Source organism: Bombina bombina, chromosome 3, assembly GCF_027579735.1.
Source record: "Bombina bombina isolate aBomBom1 chromosome 3, aBomBom1.pri, whole genome shotgun sequence".
In the NCBI taxonomy this organism is placed as follows: domain Eukaryota; kingdom Metazoa; phylum Chordata; class Amphibia; order Anura; family Bombinatoridae; genus Bombina; species Bombina bombina.
The window spans coordinates 158,880,269-158,897,057 of NC_069501.1; positions in this window are offsets into that span (position 1 = coordinate 158,880,269).

Genomic DNA, 16,789 nt, shown 5'->3' on the forward strand with positions numbered 1-16,789 from the left:
TTGCTATGGTAACTTAAGAAATCCTTATGGGATTTAGTAGAAAACTAGATGTGCCCTTTTTTTTTGCCTTAAACATCAAGTGCTCTTAAGCATGAATATTTTATCTGATATTTTATATTTGTCAAAGAACAAATAAATGTGTGAAGATAAAATAGGTGAATTTATGTAAATGTCAAATGTGGACATCTTCACACATTTGCTGCAATGCATTTTTGTAATGTGTACAGAAATATATAATAGTTTCTATAAATGTCTATTAAAAAAAATGCACAAACAATTTTGCTTTTAAGAAACCATTAAAGGATTACTTTCTGTTATAATTTTTAAGCTAAACAACTAACATATTAAAGTTAATAAACATTAATTATAACCTACTAACCTATATTTTCTCCAAAACGAAGTTTTATAACGTTCTAAAAGTTATATCTTTTATTCGCCGATGATGTCACGTTATCCTGCCCACTATTTTCAGCACTGCATGTTCAAAATACTTAAACCAATAACTTTGTGTTTAAAGAGCCATTTTGAAACCTAGGTATTGTAAACGGATTGGTACAGAGCAAAGGATACCCACGAAGTGGGTTTGGAAAACAATTAAATTTGCAGACAAGATTTCTGATATACGGTAGAGATATGTTAATGAAATGCTATTGATAAAAAGCGTATTTGGGGTAGTTAGTTAGTAACAGGCATAGAAAATATTTACTTACAGTGACCCTTTAATATGATGTATTATGATAAAAAGTTCCAGAAGTTCAACTCAAACACTAAAAAAAAGAATCTTAATATAAATAAATGTAGTAATATTTTGTTACTAGATTTTAAAGATTCCCATTTCTGTGTTGTTGTGTCAGTTTGTGAAACAAATCTTAGCAATGCATTGTGGGGGTTTGTTTTGTTTAAATTCAATTAGAGAAGTAGAAACCACATTAAATTTTCTGAGGTCCTTGATATAAATAAAATAACTTATCCTTGACTTGACTTTATTCTGACTTATAATTTGTGAAGTAAGAATTTACAGATCTGCTCCAAGAAGTATTTTTATTTCAATATATTTAAATTGCATGTGTATATATAAAACGACTCGCAGTAACAGCCACTGATACTTATGGTTAATTGGCACTATCATGCAGCTAGGATGCACTCTGCTTTACAGCATGTGACAACTTGAGAATGATCATCTTTATACCGTGTTCCAGGAAGAATGCATATCTGTGCTATTCCTACACAATGTAATAATCACTTACTATTCAGGTATTATTTTTGCTAGAAAGCAAGGCATGAATAATAAGAGTAGTCCATAGGTCATACTTTGAAGACTTAAAAAATACAAATGATAAACATATGTATAAATATAGGAAAAGTAGTTCTAGGTTTACCTTTAGACATTTGTTTTAGTCCATTTTTGTGTTAATAATTGCAACATTTAAGGCAATAAATGGCTTTCTACCACAGGATAAAACCACCAATGCAAAAACAAATTTGTCTTTTGACACAGTTATGGGATCTCATAATAGCCATATCATAGCACACTAAAGGAACCTCCAAATAATTTTATTTTCAAGGTAGTATATATGCTTTTTTAAAAGTGCAATGAGTGAATTGGGTATTTTAAGACAATCTCGCTTGCATACATTGAGACCTGTAGTGGTAAAATAATTTGTGAATACAATGAAACCTATGAGAGAACCCCAGACATGCCCACTCACCAAGGCTACGAGATGTATTTTACATTAGGAAAATAAAATATAAAGTATGCTTTACATTTTGTACATTTTAATATGATTTTAATGTTGCGTTTCGAAAATACTTTGTACATTAAATAAGAATTTCACTGTATCATTTACATTAAAACACTTTGCTGCATAATTTAAATAATGCATAGTACTAACAGGAATTTTTAATGCATACTTACATTTTTATTTCATACTTTTAATACTATTTTTTGAACTGCTAACAGAAGTATAGGGTATGCCCCCTAGCAAGATATACAGTTCTCAATATACAATTTTTGATTCCAGAATCATGTGAAGGACTTCTAACGCTGGATTCTTTGAAGATATTCTCGTCTGAACTGAATGCTTCAGATGGTCTGGCTCAATATCACATTGTAGTACAAAACAATTACTATATTTTACAGTCATTTGTTATACAAATATTTATTTATTACTTCTCCAAGGGCCTTACGAACCAAAACTCAAGAAATCACACAACATTTTTGTCTCTCCGTCACACCAAGAACATTACATAGGTAGATAAATAGCTCTCAATGTAAAATTTGCCTTTCAAAATGTATTTGAGTGAACTCACATCACCAACAGACCAGATAGCTTCACACCATCGGCACCCAAGATTGATTGTTCATATCTAATCTTGGACTCTCCAATTAAAAAAATAAAATATTTCTATTCTATTTTATTCATATTTTTTTTATTGTTTTTGTTTGAAAAATGGAAAAACAGTTAAGACCAACTTTTGATCTTAAAATCTTAATTAGATTAGTAAGAGTGCACCAGTATACATTACTACAGTAGTTAGCTTAATTTCCCTCATTACATCAAGCTATAGAAAGCAGTTCATAGATAATTTCTCTTGCTTTATATTCCAGTTCCTCTTGGTCACCACAGAAATCTAAGTTTTTTCTTAAAGGACCAGTAAATACAGTAGATTTGCATAATCAACAAATGCATGATTTACTTCTTTTATATAGACAATACAATATTACTTACTCTCAACTTCAAATGAGTAGTACATTTTTTTCAACAAATTTCAAAGTTATGTATATGTCCACTCCCCCTGTACCATGTGACAGCCATCAGCCAATTACAAATGCATATACGTATATTCTGTGAATTCTTGCACATGCTCAGTAGAAGCTGCGACTCAAAAAGTGTAAATATAAAAGACTGTGCACATTTTTTTTAATGGACGTAAATTAGAAAGTTGTTTAAAATTACACGCTTAATCATGAACGTTTATTTTGACCGGAGTGTCCCTTTAATCAGATAATCGCATTCACTAAAATGCAGTGTTTATTCAAAGAGCATGTTACCTGCAACGTTTATTGTTGCATAGATAGTTTGGATTCATCCTTTTTCAAGGCAATATCTTACTAAAAGGTGCATCAAGTTCAATAACACAAAACAATCCTTTATATTCCTGCAAATTTGATCAGTTGTTTATATAAGCTACAAGGTTACCACACATTTGTAATCATCATAATATGCAATAAAATGTCTTTTTTTTTTTTTTTTTTTAAATATTGCACACCAATACCAGTTTGTTTGTTTCTATCTATGTATCCTGATATCTTCCTTTTTTATCATAAATCAGTGTCACTGTGTACCCCTAGTCAGGTACCCAGCAGTACAGAATTTTGTTATCTTTCCACAAGAGCAGATTTGATTTATAGTTATATCAAATTGACATTTCTTCAGTGCAGCATACATTAGAGTTTTGTGCTTTTGCATGGAAACAATATTTTTAAACCTTAATCAAAATAAGGTAGTTTTTGCTCATGGCTAGATTTTTACTAAATGCTAAATATAGAAAGCATTAGTACAGATATGACTGCTTCCTTTTGTCTGCATCCTAATAATGATACAAATGTTCTTTAACAAACTGAATTTAATGAAGTACTTAAACATTGACATAATGTTACAGAAGAGATTCAGAAAGCAGATACCCCTTTTCACCTTTCCTCGTATTTAAGGAAATAGCAAAACATTCTAACACTAATATGAAACATATATTCTGCTATGTTTTCAAAAAAACAAAACTGAATTTCAAGGGACATTAAACTCAAAATTATTCCTTCATTATTCAGATAGAGCAAACAATTTTAAACAACTTTCAATTTTACTTCTTTTATATAATTTGCTTTGTTCTCTTGGCATACTTTGTTGAAAATTATTAATATCTTGAAATTATTGTTTTTGCTTAAATAAACATAATATTCAGCATCTCCATTAATATAAATGAAATATTTGGCCAAAGGGCCCATGTACTAAAATGCATGCGGACAAAAGATTCTCAACTTGATAACTTGTCGGGACGCCTTTGCAGCATTGGGCAGTGAACCCTATTTCTCCAGTGCCCGTATGTATCATTACACACTCAAACCAGTGTGTAATTTCGCCTACTTCTCTTATGAGACCAGTTGCATGAGAGAAGGGCCTGTCAATCAATCACCATGCTTGAAATTGTTCAGGGTGATTGCTCTCTGCCAAAACACAAGTGGCAGAGAGTATAAGAAGCAGCAGTCTGATGACCACTGCTTCTTGTATTGCAGGAAGCAGTCTCACATTTACAAACCTGCATGACAACAGCTCCAAAAGCAACTTATGCTGCTTAGTACATAGAGAACAAAGTCTCTAATAATATTAGTTTATATTCTTTGAATTGGAGATGATAGCTCTTTCTATCTGGCATTCTCAGCATATATATAACACTTTTTGTAAGTTTGTTTAGATATTTTTATTTTAATGACATTTGTTAAAATGTTCTACAATTAAAAAAAGAAAACGTCCAGTCTTGCCCTAAATCTGTAAACACGTGACACCTCTAGTCTGGATGAACTTCATTGCATATTATGAAAAAAAACATTTTCCACTATATAAAACTGGATGTCAGTAATGACAAATATGACTCATAAATGTATTTACCAAACATAGACTATACTATTTCAACTTTCAGTATGATGTTTGTTTAGTTATAGAAATTTGTTCAGCTGCATCCATTAAAAATATTGCTGTCCCTAAATGAATTTGAGCTAAAAACACATCTCCAAGAAAGAGGACTTTTACCATTGCTGGGAAATCTTCTACTTAGCCTGAGATGCATGAAGCACTTTGTTAATTCACTCTGATTTAAGTATCTTAAGTGCTTTACAAGAAAAAAAACACTCTATATGTCTATATACTTACTCACATTATACCTAAGTATGCTATTGCTTGTATATACAATTGGCCTACAAATATTTTATGAATTCAGTTATTATATATACCTTTCATTATGAAAGCTTATATTTACTTTGAGGATACAGAAAAAGAGATGTAATTTAATTTATTGGGTACTGTACAACAAGCTATGACTGCAGAGAACAGAGCCTGCAGTATATGTGATTGTAGGAACATGCTTAGGAAAAATATTACCAAAAAAGAAGAACAAATCATGGGTTACAGTAGCCCTATAAACTTTCTTTGAATATTCTGGCTTACTTGGTTACGGTTACCAAGTGTCCAGTATTCAACTCAACAGTCCAGTATTTTATCATGCTGACCAGTAAAATCTTCACAAAAATACTGGACACTTAAATGTCCAGTTTTTGAAGTATTTAAGTGATAGCTAAAAGTAAAAGGCTCCATATACCTAAATCACTGGTTCTCAAACACGTGCTCAAAACTCCCTACCAGGCCAGATTTTGAGGATGTATTCACTAGAGCACAGGTGAAACAATCAGATGATTAGTAAATATGGTTATTTTACCTGCTCTCATCCAGAGGAAATCCTGAAAATCTGGCCTGTTAGGGAGGTTCGAGGGCAGGTTTGAGAACCAGTGGCCTAAATGCATTATAAATGTGGAACAGGAAGAAGTGAGTGGAGTCAAGAGGGTCAAATAAATTCTATTTACATATGGTACTGGCAGCCAAATAGGTGAAATTATTGATTTGTATGTTACTAGCAGAGAAATTAAAATTAAAAAAATAAATCACTCATAAGATTTATTATCAAACATTGTAAAAATGGTATATACCAAATCACTGTCATTGTCTGTGGCGCCCTGGGATACACCTCTTGAAAAGCTACCTGAATGTTTACATTATTCAAATTTGCTGCAACTGATCATGTGCTCCTGCACATATCAACCAATCATTGTGCAACATATTAAAGTGTTAGGGTTCTTCATTCTACAAAATAAACTCCAGCCTCTCAAGTGGGAGTGAAAACTTTTAGTTTACAGGAAAATCAGACAAAGTAAATAATATAAGTGCAAGTTTTTTGTTTTGTCTTCCATTCTTAATAACATTTTATGGGAATTCATTTTTGAATGTTCCTTTAAATCTGAAAGCGTGATTGCTTGATCATTTCAGGAGCTCATTTATATCTGTCCCTAATTGGCCATCGACAGTGGAGATAAAAGTACCCAAGACGCCTTCAATAGCGTATTTTGCAAACAAAATAATAGTTTGAAATGCTTTAAAATGTGTTCTGTATGCAGTTTTTTTTGCAATGCAGTTCTTAAAAGGACAGTACAATGTTACACAACTTTCCAATTTACTTCCATTATTTAATTTGCTTTATTCTCTCAGTATCCTTTGTTGAAAAGCACACTTAGGTAGGCTTAGGATCAGCATTGTACTACTAGGAGCTAGCTGCAGATTTGTGACTGCACGCATATGCCATTTGTAATTGGTTAACCAGATGTGTTCAGCTAGCTCCCAGTAGTGCATTGCTGCTTACTCAACAAAGGATACCAAGAAAGTGAAACAAATTTGATAATAGAAGTAAATTGTAAAGTTGTTTTAAATTGTATGCTCTATTTAAATCATGAAAGAAACATTTTAAAGGGACAATAGTCAAAATTAAACTTTCATGATTCAAATAGAGCATGCAATTTAAAGCAACTTTCTAATCTACTCCTATTATCAATATTTCTTCGTTCCCTTGGTATCTTTCTTTGAAAATGCAAGAATGTAAGCTTATGAGCCTGCTAATATTTGGTTCAGCACCTAGGTAGCTCTTGCTGATTGGTGGCTACATTTAGACACCAATCAGCAAACGCTACCCAGGAGCAGAATCAAAAATGGTCCGGCTCCTATGCTTACATTCTTTTGTTTTCAAATAAAGCTACCAAGAGAATGAAGAAAAATGATAATAGGAGTAAATTAGAAAGTTGCTTAAATTTACATGCTCTATCTGAAACATGAAAGTTTAATTTTGAGTAGACTATCCCTTTAAGTGTCATGTCCCTTTAACTATGCATATATATAAAAATGTCTCTTTAAAAGGATGCACAGACACCAAAGCAGATAAAAGCAAACAGTGAGGAGCTCTTTAGCTGCCTGCAACTGTTGTCAATGGCTGACACCATAACTTGTCTCTGAATTCACAGCATAAGAGAATCATAGATGGAATGTGACAAAACCCAACTGAAGAGGATTTTGCAGATATTTAACCTTTTACTTTCATGTGCGGAACAGATGGTGCACAGCTCTAGTCATAAAGCTGCTGCCATATGCAGGTCGATGTGCAACATTGCAATTCTGTCCATTTAAACTTTACATTGCCAAGGATATTGCCCCTCGCAGACTGAATAAAGTGCCTCTTAGAGTGTTCATAAGTATCATAGTTCATATTTGTGTCTATAAAAGTATGCATATGCATAATGATTTATTTTTATTAACGGATGATACAGGAAACATTTAGCCAAAATTTGAAGCATAAAGAGAAAATAAGCATTATATTCTTTATTAATATCAAACTAAAACATTTTTTCTGGTGTAAAAAAAGGTGAATTAAAATCTGTTTACACTTTTATTGAACTACCAGGAAATGGATGTTTGTGTATGACTCATACTGCAATACGAAAGTTCACTGAATAATTTTATATTTAAAACTTGCAATATAAATACAAATTTATGGAGTTGCATTATCGCAAAAAATAACAAAACAAAAAAAACAGAGCTATTTAAGTTCATTAATATAACAGTTATTCAGCTAGATTAAAAAGGCAAGACATGGATACACATCTTAAAATGCAAACAAACACAATCATCAAAACACAAATGTAAAAAAGTTTTATTTCCCAAGAACAAAGATTAATAAGATTGCCCTATAAACCCCATCATAGGGACATCAATCATATGTCCCTGGTGTTAAAGGGATTATGGGCTCCAGTTGCAGTAAAGCAGTGTTTCTTAACTGTGGTCCTCAAGTAACAGGTCAGATTTTCATTAGATCAGTTGTTTGTTTGTTTTTTGGTTATATTATCTTCATTAATTGTAACCTCTAAGCCATTAATTTGTGGACTTGGCTGAGGGAGACTGGCTGAAGATGAAACTTTTTCTCTTGTTTTTTCATTGCAGCACTTTACAATTTATGCTAAGTTCATGAGAGAAAATACTCTCAACATGTTTAAACTTCTGAAAGAATAAACTGTATACTGCTAAACGTTCCACTCACAATCACTTAAAAGGTAAAGAATTCATGGTTTTGGGTCACCACAAGTTGAAAAGGATTGTTCTATTTGCTAATACAGCCACTGCACAAAACATTCCCCTTATTGATTCTCCCAAAGCACGGAAGGGTTAATTATCGGATTAAAACATACAGTAGAAAAAATGGGGTTTATTTAGCAGCGCTAAAAAAAAGCTAGGAAATGATGATACCAATCTAATTTATGTTTTATACAATCTATTTTATTTAAAAATTCTTATAACACATAAAAACAACAGCAAATGCTTTTCCTAATTAATAAAGGGACGTCTCCCTTATACAACACTTATAAAAACAGACTAGAACCATATAATCCTAGAATTTCAGGTATAAAGGAATTAATTCTATAGATAACATATGGCAAGCAACAAATTTCTAAGATAAATGGTGAATTAAATATTTAAAAGGCACAAATGTATCAATCCTAATAGCTTTACAGTTCTTCAGTAACAAATTCAGTTATAAAGTTACACAGTTACTTTCCTTGGACATATAATTGGCTCAGGTGTGCTGGATAGTTAAAAAGGCAAAAAACAGCCAATATTCTGATTTAGGTGCCAAAGCAATCGTGGTTAATGGAAATGGTTAATTTAACAGATGAATACCTTGATGTCTTTAAAGTTCAGTTTGCGTGTTTTAAAAAACGTAGTGCAAATTAGTGTAGAGGTACCTTAATCTGTCCTGGTTGCAACCGCTGATTATCTTCACTGTGAGGGATTCACAGACTGTTTGTTCCTGGTGCTTCTGATAAGTCACCTGACCTTCTCTTTGATTCAGAGGTCAGGGGTGATGATCCGTTCTGGTGATGTAGTTATCCTTTTTTTTGTTTTCCTTTCTTCTTATAGCCCAAATATTGTTTTCATCTGGGTTCCCTCAGACTTCTTATCAAGACCATTCTTGATAAAGCCCAGAAGGGTGAAACGCGTTGAATGGGACCTGCTACACTCTACTAAACTTCATTTACTACTGTCACAAAGCTGTGTGACCCTGCAACTTTAAACTTTTCTCCTGACCCTGCAAGTTAAAATCTACCTTTGGTAACTTCAGGGAATACGGTGTTACTGCTAAACACTGACCAAAGATTTCTTCAAACCTTAAGAAGTCTGAGGGAACCCAGATGAAAACAATATTTGGGCTATAAGAAGAAAGGAAAACAAAAAAAAGGATAACTACATCACCAGAACGGATCATCACCCCTGACCTCTGAATCAAAGAGAAGGTCAGGTGACTTATCAGAAGCACCAGGAACAAACAGTCTGTGAATCCCTCACAGTGAAGATAATCAGCGGTTGCAACCAGGACAGATTAAGGTACCTCTACACTAATTTGCACTACGTTTTTTAAAACACGCAAACTGAACTTTAAAGACATCAAGGTATTCATCTGTTAAATTAACCATTTCCATTAACCACGATTGCTTTGGCACCTAAATCAGAATATTGGCTGTTTTTTGCCTTTTTAACTATCCAGCACACCTGAGCCAATTATATGTCCAAGGAAAGTAACTGTGTAACTTTATAACTGAATTTGTTACTGAAGAACTGTAAAGCTATTAGGATTGATACATTTGTGCCTTTTAAATATTTAATTCACCATTTATCTTAGAAATTTGTTGCTTGCCATATGTTATCTATAGAATTAATTCCTTTATACCTGAAATTCTAGGATTATATGGTTCTAGTCTGTTTTTATAAGTGTTGTATAAGGGAGACGTCCCTTTATTAATTAGGAAAAGCATTTGCTGTTGTTTTTATGTGTTATAAGAATTTTTAAATAAAATAGATTGTATAAAACATAAATTAGATTGGTATCATCATTTCCTAGCTTTTTTTTAGCGCTGCTAAATAAACCCCATTTTTTCTTCTTATCCACCATTTAGTTCTCTTTGAGGGAAGAACTTTTTTAGCAGCAGGAATCCACCTTTAGGCGCTCCTATCACACTACACATAAAACATACAGTAGCACACACCATTTTCTAAAAGAAATCCAAGTTAAACTTTTTTATTCTCAAATCATATAAAAATATTTATAACTGCACTTTTTGTGTATGTGTTGAGTTTTATATGCATTTAAAGACATCTTTGGACATTTTTCTGCATGATTTAAAGTTAATGAGCTAAATTAATTTATGTTAGGCTGCTGGGAGGTCTTGTTATTCAGGTAATATTATGTTAAAAAAATATTGTAGTCATTATAGTTGGGCATTATAGTTATATAAATGAGATGTAAAACAGTCTGTTTAATTGTTGTAATAAAAAGCATGCTAAGCAGTGGGTTACACTTAGCAGAAATCATAGCAATATGTATTATTCATCATTTAAAAAATAATTTTACCTTTTATTTCTTTTCTTTAAGGGCTAAATCCCCATTGGGCATTCCTTTTCTACTAAACACCCCTTTCTTAACAAATTACCCTGAACAATAGACTCAGACATCAAAGTTGGGTTAAGACCGGTTATGGGGGCCTATCTATCAAGCTCCGAAAGGAGCTTGACGGCCCGTGTTTCTGGCAAGTCTTCAGACTCGTCAGAAACAGCAGTTATGAAGCAGCGGTCACAAAGACCGCTGCTCCATAACTCTGTCCGCCTGCTCTAAGCAGGCAGACAGGAATCACCACAATTCAACCCGATCAAGTACGATCGGGTTGATTGACATCTCCCTGCTGGCGGCCCATTGGCCGCGAGTCTGCAGGGGTCGGCATTGCACCAGCAGCTCTTGTGAGCTGCTGGTGCAATGCTGAATGCGGAGAGCGTATTGCTCTCCACATTCAGCGAGGTCTTGCGGACCTGATCCGCACTATCGGATCAGGTCCGCAAGACCTTTGTTAATAGGGGCCATGGTCACTTTTATTCAATAAATTAACTTTATTAACTATATAAGTGGCGGCATAACGAGCAAGCTAGCTAAAACCCCAAAAATCAAGAGGACAAAGCTGAAATGAATCTTGGTTAAGTGTGCCTCTGCTAGGCTACGCCCATGCGGAGCAGCAAAACGCCCTAGAGGAGCACAGTCAGAAGGTCCGTGGGGTGGAGGACCCCATGGTCGGCACCTAGGGACATACACTCCACTCATTAGCTCGCCCATTCCCCCTCTCGGGCTTACGCCCTTAGATGGAGCATTGACCTCCCGCTGTCAGGAGACAACTAACCTAAACTAACCTCAAGGATAAATTGACATAGAAAGCCTTCCAGCAAACTAGTGTCAACTCAGGGACGGGAAATTAGAGCTGAGGTCTTATCAGAGAAAGTTCAACTAATCAAACTCCCGCTTCAGGGACTAAATCTAACAAAACTTTAACATTGCCGCCACTTCTCTGTACCTGCAACAAAATTCACAACAAAATGGGAGGGAGGGATGGGGAAAAACCACTTTAACAAACTGGAACAAAGAGGATGAATACAGGCCTGCATTCGACTTAAATAGTGAGTACAAAGATCTACCTCTTACCTTCCAACAATGTTGCAAAGTAACACTCAAACTGCTAGATCCCATGTCAGGCAGGGGGTAAGGCCCTTAATATGTTCCCTGCTGACAAGCAGCCCTACACCGGTCATATTCACTTTTATTAATAAATTAACTTTATTAACTCAAGACTTCTAGGAAGTCCAACATCGCAAGTAGCGGCATAGCGAGCAAGCTAGCTAAAACCCCAAACACCAAGAGGACAAGGCTGAAAGGAATCTGGTTATGAATGCCTCTGCTAGGCCAAGCCCATGTGGAGCAGCAAAATGCCTTAGAGGAGCACGGGCAGCAGGCCCATGGAGTGGAGCACCTCATGGTCGACACCTAGGGACATACGCTCCACCCATTAGCTCGATCGTCCCCCTTTTCAGGCTTACGTCCTTAGATGGAGCTCTGACCTTCTGCCACAAAAGACTCCCTTATCAAATTAAGGACAGCTCTTGCCGCCACAACCCCTAAATTTGAGTAAGCAAGGACCTCCTTAGGTTAGCCAGAAAAATCACCAAGCCCTCATCAGACAAGTGAACGCTGTCGGGCCTGTACAAATGCCTTTTGTCTGCTAACAAGGCCTCGTGTCTGACTACAAACCCCCTAGTGGCTATGGCCACTTTACTCAATTCTTACGAATCCCTAGGGGAAAAATTGCATAACTGCAGCCTAGCTACAATCTTCGACATCCTATTTTAACTCCCTGGAATTTCGTTGCTAGCCAACGAATATCGGACTTCATGGCTGTGATAAGGTCCAATGCAAAGGACCCTAAATGGTTACCCTCTAGGTGCAGTATAATTATATGGGGTCTTCACCATCTATGCAGGGCCTCTTGAAGTAACTGGGGCAATTCGGTCCAACGCAGCCATCGCAAGGAAGCCCTAGAAGGGGGGAATCCTAATTGCTGTCCATCTGGAAAGGATAAGGCTTTGATGGAGGCCCAGTGAATAAAAGAGTGCCCCACTATCCATACCCTAGTAGGACGTTTGGAGACACCTAGAATAAATGAAAATAATTATGACATTGTTCCACAAACGCGAAACACACCATGCAAACATGAAACAAGGGGGAACGGAAGAAAAACCTGGACAAGAAAAGAAGAAAAGGCATGCAAACCAATCAACTACTCACAGATGGGCGAATATACACCTTATAACGTGGGGACTTCCAGTGCCCCAACCACTTTATTGCCTCCACAGGCCAGCCTAGGGCCGTGGCACTAGTGTCAGCTCCAATACAAAACAAATGTGGAGCGATCTTTTTTGCATCAAGACCCACCATAGCTGCTACTTTGGACAATACCCGCTGGAATTGGTATTTTGACAGGTTGGACCCGTCCTCAGAAATTGATCATGACCCACTGGACTGACTTCCATGTAAGACTTAGCCAATGCCACTGGGCAAACACCCTTCGCTGCTTGCGCAGGGAGGGTTAGCCATGTCCCAAGAGCCTCCTGATCTGTCTTGGATCGAGGCACGAAAATCAGCAGAGACTCCTCCAAGACTCTTACATGCATCACTTGAATCCCTTTCCCACACGCCTGCTTGCACTGGGATACAAGCTCACTGACCCGCAATGCGCTGAAAAAGGCAAACGCAAATGCTAGCCCGAAAAGGTGAATCTTGAAATCCCCTGAACATACCTGAGTCAGGCACCCAATAAGGTCCTGCAGGCACTGGGCCGTAATAGGTTTCCTTACATCCCGCTGACATGGTTCTAGCCTACCCCAACCTTTCACCACCTGGCACACTAAAAACGTCCCAGAAAAATCAGGCAGACCATGTATCTTTGTTAAAGAATGCTAACGCTGTCAACCTACCATGCACTCCCCCTTTTTTAACTCCATAATTCCACAACCACAACAACCAATCTAACAATAATCCTTGTGAACTATCAATTAGAAAAAATGACTGGCAGAAAACTAACCACTCGTCCCAATGATGTGTGTAAGTCTTCCATGTTGCCGGGGCCAAAGATGCCCGTACTAGAGGCAAGACTGTGTCCCATCTTTTGCAATTTGCCAGATAAGAGGAGGACATGGGAGACCCTTAGCTGCAGCCATCGGTACTAAACTGATCCCAATGAAGCCTAGATAACACATCTGCAACCAGATTTTTAACTCCAGGCACATGACGCTCCTCAAAGTTAATATTTGGCAGCAAGCATTTGAGTACTAAGTAGCACAGATACTTCACTACCATCCGAGACGAATCGGATAATTTATTAATAGCAAAGACAATGTTCATATTGTTGTACTGGAAAATTATGGAGCAATCCTTCAATCTCTTGCCCCATAATTCCACTGCCACAACAATTGGAAATAATTCCAACAGGGTCAGGTTTTTTGTAAGACCTATAACTGTTCAGCTAATGTGCCATGGCTCAGTGCTCCACTCTCCATCCAAATAAGCCCTGTACCGGAAAGCACCTGCAGCATCTGTGTATAGGTGAACTGCCTGACTGGAAACTGGGCCTTCCCTCCACAACAAAAAATGGCTTCTCCAGGCACCAATTAAAAACCCGACCCATGGGGATTACTGTGCCCGCAAAGTTCAGAAGCCCCAACAGTAATTGCAAATCTCACAGAGGTATCGAGCGAGCTGCAGCAGCCATAGAAACCGCTGCCAGCATGCGCTGCACTTTCTCCTCTGGCAGGCAGCAAAGCATGGCTCTGGAGTCTAAAAAGGGGAGTTTTGTAAACAGCCCTGGGTTTTGTCCTCAGCAAGGGGGACCCCAAATTTTCGCATCAGTTCCCTCATTATTCCCATCAACTGGTTGCACGCACCTGACCTAGGGACCCCAACTAACAGAACGTCATTGAGGTAGTGTGCTATGGCACCACCACCCGCTGCTGCCTCCACCACGCAATACAAGAACCTACTAAATGTCTCGAAGTAGGCACAAGAGACTGAGCAGCCCATCGGCAAACACCTGTCCACATAGTAAGAACTCTCAAATTTGATGCCCATCAACCTAAAGAAAGATGGATGAATGGGAAGTAAGCAAAAAGCGGATTCAATATCCAGCTTCAACATCAAACACCCGTACCCTTCCTGCCTCACCAAGCTAAGAGCCTGATCTAACGACTGGTAATGAACTGAACTAATCACCGGATCAATGGCATCATTCACTGACTGACCTTTAGGATATGGCAGATGTTGGATGAGCCAAAATTTACCAAAGGGGAGACCACCAAGTCAGGAAGAGGCAACCTGGAATATGGACCCGCTATGCGCTGCAATGCCACCTCTTTTCCCAATTTTTCCCTGACTACCACTGGATGCTCACTAGCCCCCCGAAGCAGAGATGACACTGGTATGATGAATCCGTTCCTGATCCCCAAAAATCAGGTCCGGGTGGGCATCCAGCCACGGTTTAATTGCGGTCAGGTTCAGGGGTGTCAGGCCCCTTGTTTGCAACAAAACCTCTGCCGGATCCTCTGGGTCCTGCACTGTCCTTTTTCCGTTATACAATCCACCCCTGGGTGGGGGGCGCTGCAATACAAACAGATGTGATGAAAGGAACTGCTGCTCCCTTTATCGCACTGTTTGTCGTTGAATTTCCAGCATTCCCTCCCTTTAGGCAGAACACCCTGTGGGTTACGGACTCTGCAAGGCGCTGGGCGTCGGGCTGACCCATTGGTTGCTCTGGTACCAACCTTGCCCAGAGATGCATGTCCATAGCCCTGTACGTTAGCACAGGATTACCAGACATCTTGCGATGGAACTCCATGTCATAGCTATGCCACAACCCCTCCCCGTATTTAGTATAAACATAATCTATCATGTTCATGTACTTGATGATATCTATGGCTCTATCTGGGTTATGTTCTATGTAGCAAGATGCCAGGACCCGAAAGCAGCGCAGCCATTCAAAGTAGTTGTCTGGTGCTTTACATTCTTGGGCCCGTCCCATCCTTGCTGCGCTCCTTATCTCTGTGAGCCTCGATTGAGAGCTCAAATATATTTACATATTTGGTGTCCCTTATCTTACCTATCACTTTGGGTTTTAAATGGGCATGGAGCGAGGGAACAAAACAGGGGTAGGAATCCCCTCCCATGGCAACCCTTCTAAGGGGAACGACAGTACCCCCTCCTTGGACTGCCCAATAAGGCACTAGAGGCCCTGCCACGCTACCAAAACTACCTCCACTAGTGTACCCCATCGCAGGCTGCCCAATCTCTTGAGGGACAGGCAACACTGGACTGAGTTAAAACCCTTGGTGGGGCAGCCACTAGTTCCACCAACCCATCTGGGGTTCCCTGTTTTGATGTTAATGCCCTAAGCATGCGGTACATCCTCCTTTGTCCACTGGAATTTAACCCCAGCGAACGCCCACCATCAGAATCAGAGTCGCTGCTGAAACCTGTCTCTCTCCACTGCCCAAGAGGTACAATCTCACTTTGTATCACAGTGCTGGGCCCGCTGGCCGATGACGTGGGATCCAGTAAGCTGCTACCCTGAGAAGAAGCTGCCATGGATGTATCTCTAGAAGTAGAGGGTCCTGCAAAAGTCGCCATGAATCCGGAACCAGCTGCCCGCACCTGAGGAGGAGAGAAAAGGGAGATAGGAGTACTCAGGCTTGCAGTGTATAGGCCTACATTACCTGTGCTTCCCCCAGCTGCTGAAGCATTCACACCCTGCCAGCTGCCGAAAAATTCACACCCTGCATGCTCTCACTCACGCTCACAGGCACTACATGGTGCACCGGGGTGGATGCAGCTACCAACCCAGTCATCAGCTGTGCCATCTGATTCGCACTGCACTGCACACCCAGACTCCCATCTGCCAAACCTAACTGCTGTGGTCTTAAAGCCTGCACTTGCTTCCTTGCTCTGCCCCTCAAGATTGCTGTTGCTCCTTTAATTGACCGCTGAAAATGACCCCCAGGCCCCCCCACCTTCAGCTCTGGGTACTCCCATCTTACCGGTAGGCATAGGAGAGGCCCTTCTCTTCGTGCTGCCTGTCTGCCTGCTGTGCTGCACTGTCACGCTCCTAGCGATGACCCCAGAAATTATGTCATCGCCATGCGCCTGGAGGACCGCTGAACCATAAGTGAAGGGCCCGGCTGCCATGCTTCCAAGGCCCACACTTCCAATTGAGCCCAGAAATACCATG